The following is a 9,917-nucleotide window of genomic DNA, read 5'->3' on the forward strand; positions in this document are numbered from 1 at the left end:
CCTGTCTGTATCCTTGTGTTTTAGATTTATGTTTTAGGTGGGTATCTATTGTGATGATTCATTCATATGCATTTGTGTTTCCTGCAGAGCACTTTTGGTCATGACAAATTTTCTCAGTGTTTGCATGTCTGGAAAAGACTTAATTTCTCCATCAATTGTGAAACTTAGTTTTGCAGGATACAAAATTCTAGGCTGGCTGTAGTTCTGTTTATGAAGATTAAAGATGGGGCCCCACTCTCTTCTGGCTTATAATGTTTCCTCTGAGAAGTCTGCAGTTAACCTGATGGGTTTCCCCTTGTAGGGCAGTTGTTGCTTATGTCTTGCTGCTTGTAGAATTTTCTACTTCATTATGACTTTGGCCAGGTTGACTACTATGTGCCTTGGAGATGTCCTTTCTGCTATGAATCTTTCCCATGTTTGATGACCATTTTGTATCTGGATGTCTGGATCTCTGGTGATACTGGGGAAGTTTTCCACAATAATTCCCTTGATTAGATTTCCATACTTTTAGCTCTTTCTTCTTCTCCCTCAGGGATGCCTATAATTCTTGTGTTAATTTGCTTCACATAGTCCCATATCTTTCTACGTGATTGCCCTGCCTTTTTTGTTCTCTTTTTTGCCTCCTTGAATGTCTAGGTTAGCTCAAGAGCCTTGTCCTCAAGCTCTGAGATTGTTTCTTCTGATTAGTTTAATCTGTTGCTGAAGCTTTCTTCTGTGTTTTGAAGCTTCCTAAAGGACTCTTTTATTTCTTTAACTTCTATTCTATCTTTTCTTATGTTGTCTAGATCTTTGATGGCTTTTTCCCTAATTTCCTGAAACATTTTTGGGGGGAAGAGGGGTTCTCTTTGTTGGTTTTCAACTTTCTCTTCAATTCCATTCATGTTATTTGCCATTGATATTCTGAATTTCATTTCTGTCATTTTGGCAATTTCCTTGTGGTTGTAGTTCACTACTGTAGGTCTATTGTGACCCAATAAGGGTGTTGAACTGTATTCTTTTTTTCATGTTGCTAGGGTTCTTTTGATGATTTCTTCTCATCTGAAACCTCTTTTCTCAACTCAGGGCTAACAGGTTTGCAGGACACCTGTTCTTTGCAGGGAACTCTCCTACTTAACTAGAATAAGGGGAGGTCCCCAGATGGTGCTTTTCTTCCTGCTCTGGAATGTTGATATGGCAGGGGAGGGATATGGGCACTAGAAGCCTATAGTACAGCTGTTCTGATTTGTCCTGTTCACCTGTGATTGCCACTGTTTAAGTGTGTGATGGACAATCTTTGTGCTACATGTTGGGTTTTTCACCAGATAGTTGTGGGATATCTGAGTTGAGAGTTGGGCAACAACCTCTCCATGGATTCTGGTGAGAGCAGCCACTTCTTCTGGATAATCAGAGATTTCCTCATGTACACACTTACAGCCACAAGTATAACAGCAGCTGTTGGGCTTCAGGAGAACAGTCTGTGGTGATTTGAGATTGTTTGTTTTTATATACTCAATTCCTGGCAGTGTACAGTCCAAGCCCTCATGTATGGACTGTCTGCATATGTAAAGTCAGTAGTCTATATTTCAATCAACTGTGTAGGCTTTGATCAGCTATTTGGAATTTTATATTCTTCAACTAAGAACCATGAGGAATATAATTCATGTTTAACATTATTGTATAAGTAACAAAATCTGTATCAATGTGTTCATTTACAACCACAGAGTTGTCCAAGCTGTTGTTAAGTTCTCCAACACTTGAAGCTGTCATACTTTTTTGACAGCTTGCCCATATCACCAGAAAATTATATTTTCTCTGCCAAAATATATTTTCTCTGAGATACTTCTGTAAGTATAATGTACATTTTTGAGATGCTTTTTATCTGTTTCTAACTGATTTAAAGGAGTTATTTTCCTATTCAGTGTCAATTCTTTGGCAGTTTCTATAAGAGTGTGATTAGGGATTTCTTCACATTACAATGTCTTTGAATAAAAATAAAGCCATTTTGGGGGTATTAATTTGCCAGACCTCAAACTATACTACAAGGCCGTGGTTCTTAAAACAGCCTGGTATTGGCACAAGTGCAGGGACACAGACCAGTGGAACACAACAGAAAATCCAAATATAGAACCATCCTCATATAGTCACCTAATTTTCGACAAAGCGGGAAAGAATATACTCTGGGGACAAGAATCCCTATTCAACAAATGGTGCTGGGAGAATTGGTTAGCCACTTGTAGAAGACTGAAACAGGACCCACAGCTTTCACCTCTCACAAAAATCAAATCACTGTGGATAACAGACTTAAACCTTAGGCGTGATACAATCAGAATTCTAGAAGAAAATGTAGGAAAGACTCTTACAGACATTGGCCTAGGCAAAGAATTTATGAGGAAGACTCCCAAGGCAATCACAGCAGCAACAAAAATAAATGAATGGGACATGATTAAATTAAAAAGCTTCTGCACAGCCAAAAAAACAGTCCAGAGAATAAACAGACCACCTACAGAATGGGAACAAATTTTTGCATACTACACATCAGATAAAGGACTGATAACAAGAATCTATTTAGAACTCAGGAAAATCAGCAAGAAAAAATCAAGCAACCCTATCAAAAAGTGGGCAAATGACATGAATAGAAACTTCTCGAAAGAAGATATAGGAATGGCTAACAAACATATTAAAAAATGCTCAACATCCCTAATCATCAGAGAAATGCAAATCAAAACCACAATGAGATATCACTTAACTCCAATGAGAATGGCCTTTATCAAAAAAACCCAAAACAACACATGTTGGCGTGGGTGTGGAGAGACAGGAACACTCATACACTGCTGGTGGGACTGCAAACTAGTGCAACCCCTGTGGAAAGCATTATGGAGGTATCTTAAACAGTTTCAAGTAGACCTGCCATTTGACCCAGCAATCCCATTACTGGGCATATACCCAAAGGAAAAAAGGTCATTCTTTAACAAAGACACATGTACCCGAATGTTTATAGCAGCACAATTCACAATAGCAAAGATGTGGAAGCAACCCAAATGCCCACCAATACATGATTGGATTAGTAAGCTGTGGTATATGTATACCATGGAATATTACTCAGCTATAAGGAATGATGAAGATACGACATCTCTATGGTTCTCCTGGAGAGAGTTGGAACCCATTCTATTAAGTGAAGTATCCCAAGAATGGAAAAACAAGCATCACATGTACTCACCAGAAAATTGGTTTCCCTGATCATCACCTAAATACAAATCTGGGAACGACACCAATTGGATATCAGACTGAGGTGGGGGGTGGGGGAGGGGATGGGGGTATGCCTACACAATGAGTGCATTGCGCACCGATTGGGGAGTGGTAACACTTGAAGGTGCTGACTCGGGAAGGGGGGGTGGTGAAGGGAGGGATATATACCTCATGATGGGTGCAATGCGCACAACCTGGGGAACAGACACTCCTGGAGCTCTGACTTGGGGGGAAAGGCAGTACAGGAGCAACATATGTAACCTGCAATTCTGTATCCCCCATAACAAGATAAAATAAAATTAAAAAAAAATAAAAATAAATAAAGCCATTTTTAAATAAAGTCATAATTACCAATGTTTTACATTAGAGTTTTCACTTTTTCATGATTTGAGTACGCCTGCATCACTAAGCTCAATCACTTCTAGCTTTTAACTTAAACTTCCTTTCACATGAACATTTAGAAGCCATTGTAGGGTTATCAATTGGCCTAATTTTAATATTGTTGTGTCTAAGACAATAGGGAGATCTAAGGACAGGAAAGGAGATGGGAAAACAGCTGGTCAATGGTGCAGTCCAAACACACACATTTATGGATTATGTTTGTCATCTTATGTAAACACTGTTCGTAGCATACCAAAACAATGAAAATAGTAACATCAAAGATCATTGATCACAGATCATGATAACACATATAACAATAATGAAAAAGTTTTTGTGAGAATTGACAAAATGAGATAGAGAGATATGAATGAGGGCATGATACTAGAAAAATGGTGCCAGTGGACTTGCTCTATGCCATGTTGCCACAAACCTTCAATTTGTAAAAAATGCAATATCTGTAACACACAATATAGCAAAATGCAAGAAAATGAAGTATGCCTGTATATGTCCTAATGAATTGAAATCAGTATGCTAAAGAGATGTCTGCATTCCCATGTTCAGTGCAGTTTTGTTCTCAATAGCCAAGATACAGAATCAATCTATGTGCCCATCAATGGACAAATGGATTTAAAAAATGTGCCAAGATGCAGTGGCTCATGCCTGTAATCCCAGCACTTTGAAAGACTGAAGTGGGAGGATCACTTAAGGCCAGGAGTTTGAGACCATCTGTGCAATGTAGAAAGATCCTATCCATAAAAGGACTTAGCAGTGTGTTCTGGCACACATCTGTTTTCCCAGCTACTTGGGAGGCTGAGGCAGGAGGATCCCTCGAGCCTGAGTATTTGAGGCTGCCGTGAGCTGTGATCACACCACTGCACTCCAGCCTGAACAACAGAGACTGTCTCAAAAATAAATAAAAAATAAATTAAAAATAAAATAAAATGATAAAACAAAATGAAATAGTGGTAGATACTTTCAATGGAATACTATTTAGCCTTAGAAAAACAGGAAATTCTGACATTTGCAACAATATATGAATGAACCTAGAGGACATTACCTTAAGTGAAATAAGGCAGGCCCAGAGAGAAAAATACCACATAGTTTCACTTATATGTGGAATCTAAAAAATGTACAACTCATACACCAGGGAGTAGAATGGTGGTTACCAGAGGCTGGGGGTGGTGGTAGATGGGGAAAGGCTACAAACTTTCAGTTCAATAGGAAGAGTAGGTTCTGTGATTTATTGCACAGCATGGCTACTATAGTTGATATATATTTCATAATATACAATTTTGAGTTAAATTTTTAAAATTAATTTTAAAAAAATACTAAAAGAGAGGATTTAAATGTTTTAGATTTAAAATGTCACCAACAAAAAATGATGGATATTTGAGGTGGTTGGTGTGTTACTTCGCCTGATTTAATCATTCCATTGCAAATATATGTCAAAACATCACATTTTACCATACAAACATATATGATTATTATATGTTAATAGAAAATAATATTTTTAAAAGGATAACTAGGGTATGATACTATTTATAATAGTGTGAAAATATTAATTCATAAAATAATACTGTGCATTATATATATATAAATACATATATGGAACGTGATAAAAGCACTTTGGGAATGATACATGACAACATTCAGATCGTACTTCCCTCTGGGAAGGGAAAATGGATGGCACAGTGAAGGAAATGTTAACTCAACACAACATTATATTTAATTAAAACAAAATCAAAAGTACATTTTTCCCTATGATCTTTCCTATACACACAACCATAAACATATGTGAACTTTGCCATTTATCAATTCATTACATACATTTTATTTACTTTAAGTTTTCAACTGTCCTCCAAAACACTAGTCTCTGGTCTATCTGACAATAACTTCTAATGCTGAAAACATTTTGAGAAAACATTACCTTTTGATTACTTTCCATTTGGTTGTTAAAACAAATAATCTTGGCCTGCTGTGATTAACATATATATAGTATTAATTCATTTTATATTAATAATTCACTTTTATACTAATTAATATATTATACTACTGACTACAATATAATCTATAAAATTTTGAGGATGATAACACATGAAAATGAATAAAAGCACAAATTCTAATATTTTGAACACCCCAGAGTATCTTTAGGTGCATTCCAGTGCTGGATTCACCCAAATATGAAGACCATTGCTAGACTACTGCTGAATTCCATTTAAAAGATCAAAAAAGAGTTCAGCAATCAATTGAAAATATAAATTCAGGAAGCTTAAACATTGTCCAGTTAGAACAAGAGTTCAGGAGTTCTGGTCTCTAATCAAGTTCTCCAACTAGTTCCACACTGCCTTCTCAGGGCTGCCTTCATGTCCTTATTCCTCAGACTGTAGATGATGGGGTTCAGGGTCGGGGGAACCACCGTGTAGAACACCGACAGGAAAACATCCAAAACTGAGGGGGAATTTGAAATTGGCTTAACATAGGCAACACTACCAGATATCATAAAGAGTGCTACAACCACAAGGTGTGGAATGCAGGTGGAAAATGTTTTTGATCTACCCTCCTTAGATGGAATCCTCATGATGACAGAAAAAATGTACATGTAAGAGAGAGTAATTGACACAAAACAGATTATTACAAGACTTGTAACAAAAACCATGACTCCAATCTCAATGATAATTACTTTGGAGTCTACCAGGCTCACGAGCTGTGGAATATCACAGAAAAATTGGTGTACTCTATTGGGCCCGCAGAATGGTAATGAAAATATTGCTGTCACATGCATGAGTCCACAGATCACTCCACTGAGCTATGACATGCCCATCATCTTCGTACAAGCCCTCAGATTTATGATGACCTCATAACGTAAGGGCTGGCAGATGGCCACATAGCGGTCATAGGACATCACTGTAAGGATGGCTACCTCAGTAGTCGCCAAATCTATGAAAGAGAAGGCTTGCAGAGCACACCCAAAGAAAGAAATGGAGGTGTCATGAGTCAAGGAACTGACAATAGACTTGGGAACTGTGACAGAGATGTAGCAAAAATCTAAGAAAGACAAGTTTCTCAAAAAGAAATACATTGGAGTTTGGAGGTGAACATCCAGAGCGGTAAGCATGATGATTAGGAGATTCCCTGTGAGAGCTGCCAGGTAAACCAGTAGAAATACAGCAGCATGTACAATCTGCATCTCCCAGGAGTCTGAAAATCCCATAAGGAGAAATTCAGCAACTTCAGTTCTGTTATCGTCTGTGGTCATTCCATTTCTTCCTAAGGAGAAAGAAGAGTGGACTATAGATATATCAAATATGGCTAGCCCCAATGATATTTCTGAAGCAACTGAATTTGTTACAATTAAATAAAACATTACTTATATGCACATATGGATGGTATATTTCTAAAGCTAAATCTCAATAACACATCACAGCACTTTATACAAAGCATATTCTCAATAAATTCATCCTGGTATATGAGGTGTATGGAAGAGGTACAAACAAAATGCAAAATAAAAAGAGCTAATGAATAACAACAATGAATAATCAACAAAGAATACACATAGCATTAACAATAGTACACATACTTGGAGAAAAATGAATATTAGTATTATTTTCACATATTGAATATACATGATTGTACTGATGCACATATTTTTCCTTCTGTGTTAAAGTATAGCATTGCAAATGTTTTGTCATAGTTTTCCTCAGTTTCAATTAAAATGAAAGCAAAGTACTATAGGTAATCTGAAAAAGACTCCTTATTTCATAACTATTCAGTGATATTATAGTCACAACCTTTCAAAAAATATCAGGAGACACTTGTTAAACACCTCACTTAATAGCTATAATGATAAGCTCTTAGGGTAAAATGTTTCTTAAGAAAGAGTTCTTGAATTAAAAACTTAATCAAATGGAAAACATAGTAAAGTAAGATACTAAGTAGAGTCTGATATAAAATAGAATGCTGAGTATGCATTAAAGGCATCTAAATATATTGAACAATTTCTATGATAATCTTCTCTAGCATCTGGCACCCATTTTATTTTTCTCTAAATTTTGCTTTCTTTGGTGTAGTCCAGTAAAATGGTAACTAAGTTTAGCTTCTAGACTTCTACGGTGTCAAGGCAAACTCTGAAATGCATTTTTTCCTTATTAAAATATATAGGAATAACTTTTACACAATAAACGATATCAATTTAAAGTTTGCAATTCAAGAAGTTTTCACAGTCGTATATGCCTACAAAACAACCACCGCAATCAGGCAACACTATTTTCATCATATCCAAATTTTTTGTTTGTATGTAATCTCTCTCTCTCTCTGCCAATTCTCACTGTAGGCAATCTTTGATTTCCCTGCCTTGTGTAGGGAAGATCGAGTATTAAAAAGGGAAAGAAAACCAAGAAGGAATCAACTGAGTGTCTCTCTCTTGGAAAATCTTGTATTTCTACTGGTTCTAGCTTTCTCATATTGGTTGCCTAGACAGCCTGTTGTTGGAGGGACAGATGCAAAGAAATGGAAAGAAAAATGTTTGCTGTGACCAAGCATAGGAATTAACCTCCTTTGAGGAGTCTGTTTCGATTATATTCTCACATATTGAATATACATGGTTATATTGAAGCATATTATTTGTGCCTTATGTGCTGAAGTATACCAAGACTGCCTAATATCTCTTCTATTCAAAAAAATTTTAAATGGATTATATGGTGACACTAATCAAAAGAGCAGATATTAAGGACTGTAATGTGAGGACTACTATGCAGAGTTGAGGAACAGCACTGGGATTGCCTGACTGATTATGAATTTTTAAACATTTAGTCAATGCAAACATTTCAAAATGTCCACAGAACATCCCTTTCATTTCACACACACACACACACACACACACACACACACACCCCATACACAGACCCCAAAACTGTCACCCATGAAAGGAACTATAGACTCATGCAATCCCACCACACACTGAGACTCATTAAGAAACCTCTCCCTTTTCTTTCCCAAGCTTTCATAGATACACACTGCTCACCCTGAGATCCTAAACTACTATCACCCAAATAAAAGAAATTGGTATTTAGCCTAAAAGTTATGGTCCTTGATGTACATTAGCTAAGAACATGGTAAACAAATCCATAAGTGCAACCTATTAATTGAAAAATAAATAACCTTTCTATGGTTTTCCAAAGTTACAGTATTGAACTTACTGCATGATGTGGGCTGATTTCTGCTGAACTGGCTCATTGAGCAACTTCAGTTATTCAAAATTTTAAATTCCTGTTTCTTTGTCCCAGAAGAATCCTCAGTTTACCTGAAGATACATCAGATCAAATTGAAAAATGCCCTAATCTCACAATGTGGCTACAGCCCTTAAGTTGAGATTGCAAATATCTTCATCTTGTCCCTGATCCAGAAATATAAACCTGATGAATACCACATCCGGTTTCCCTTTTGCTATGATTCAGTCTTTGTAATGAAATGGTGGTTAATAACTGAGATCTAGTGAGAGAAGCTTTTCATAATTCTGAGGTCTCTGGAGATAAGATCCTTGTATTTTAAATACATCCTTTGGGAACAAGAAGCAGCGCAGAGCTTTGATTAATTCCAGTGGCTACCAATAAAGAAAAGGCTCCTTTCTTTGAGATGTAGGACAAAAGAATGGGAATTAACTGAACAGTAATCTTCCACACACCCAGAGACTCAATTAGATAAAACACTCATGCTAAGGGTGAAAGGAAGCAGTCAAAAATTATACTTGGAAAATATGCCTAAATGAAAACTGAGATTCTGCAACTAGATTTCTATTTTAATATTTGCATTCTAATATTCTTCCCTAGTGAGCATATTGTTACCCTTTTCATAGCCCTTCCTATCCCAAGTCAATTTAGTACATGAACAGTAAATTTTAAATGCAAAACCAATCTGTTACTCCTGTCTTAAGACATTCTTGTGTATTGCTTTGATAGTAAAGGTAAAACTTGTTGGCATGGCCTGTGTGCCTGACTCTTATCGAGCTCTGTCTCATCTCATGCTATTTCTCACTCCTACATGGACTGAGTAGCCATTAAATTGCCTCCTTTGTGGAATGCTGTCCAAATATTTCTCCATTTAAAATTTGATTTATTTTTATTAGTATATAAGAATTTTTATATTATGAATACTAGTTGTAAGTATTTTTTCCTCTTTGTAGTTTGATATTTCTTTTTATAATGTCTCTGATAAATAGAAATTATTAATTTTAATGTAGTTTTTCTATATGCCTCACTTTTAAAATGTTTTAGTTTCTGATTTTTCGTTTGTTGTTTAAGACATTCTTCCATACA

The 9,917-nt window shown here is 36.2% G+C and overlaps 1 pseudogene; it reads right to left on the reverse strand.

Annotated features, from left to right (window-relative positions):
• Positions 1 to 5,923: 5,923 nt before the first annotated feature.
• LOC138382921 (olfactory receptor 14L1-like) lies at positions 5,924 to 8,838 on the reverse strand (annotated as a pseudogene).
• Positions 8,839 to 9,917: the final 1,079 nt, after the last annotated feature.

Source organism: Eulemur rufifrons, chromosome 4 (assembly GCF_041146395.1).
Source record: "Eulemur rufifrons isolate Redbay chromosome 4, OSU_ERuf_1, whole genome shotgun sequence".
Classification (NCBI taxonomy): Eukaryota; Metazoa; Chordata; class Mammalia; order Primates; family Lemuridae; genus Eulemur; species Eulemur rufifrons.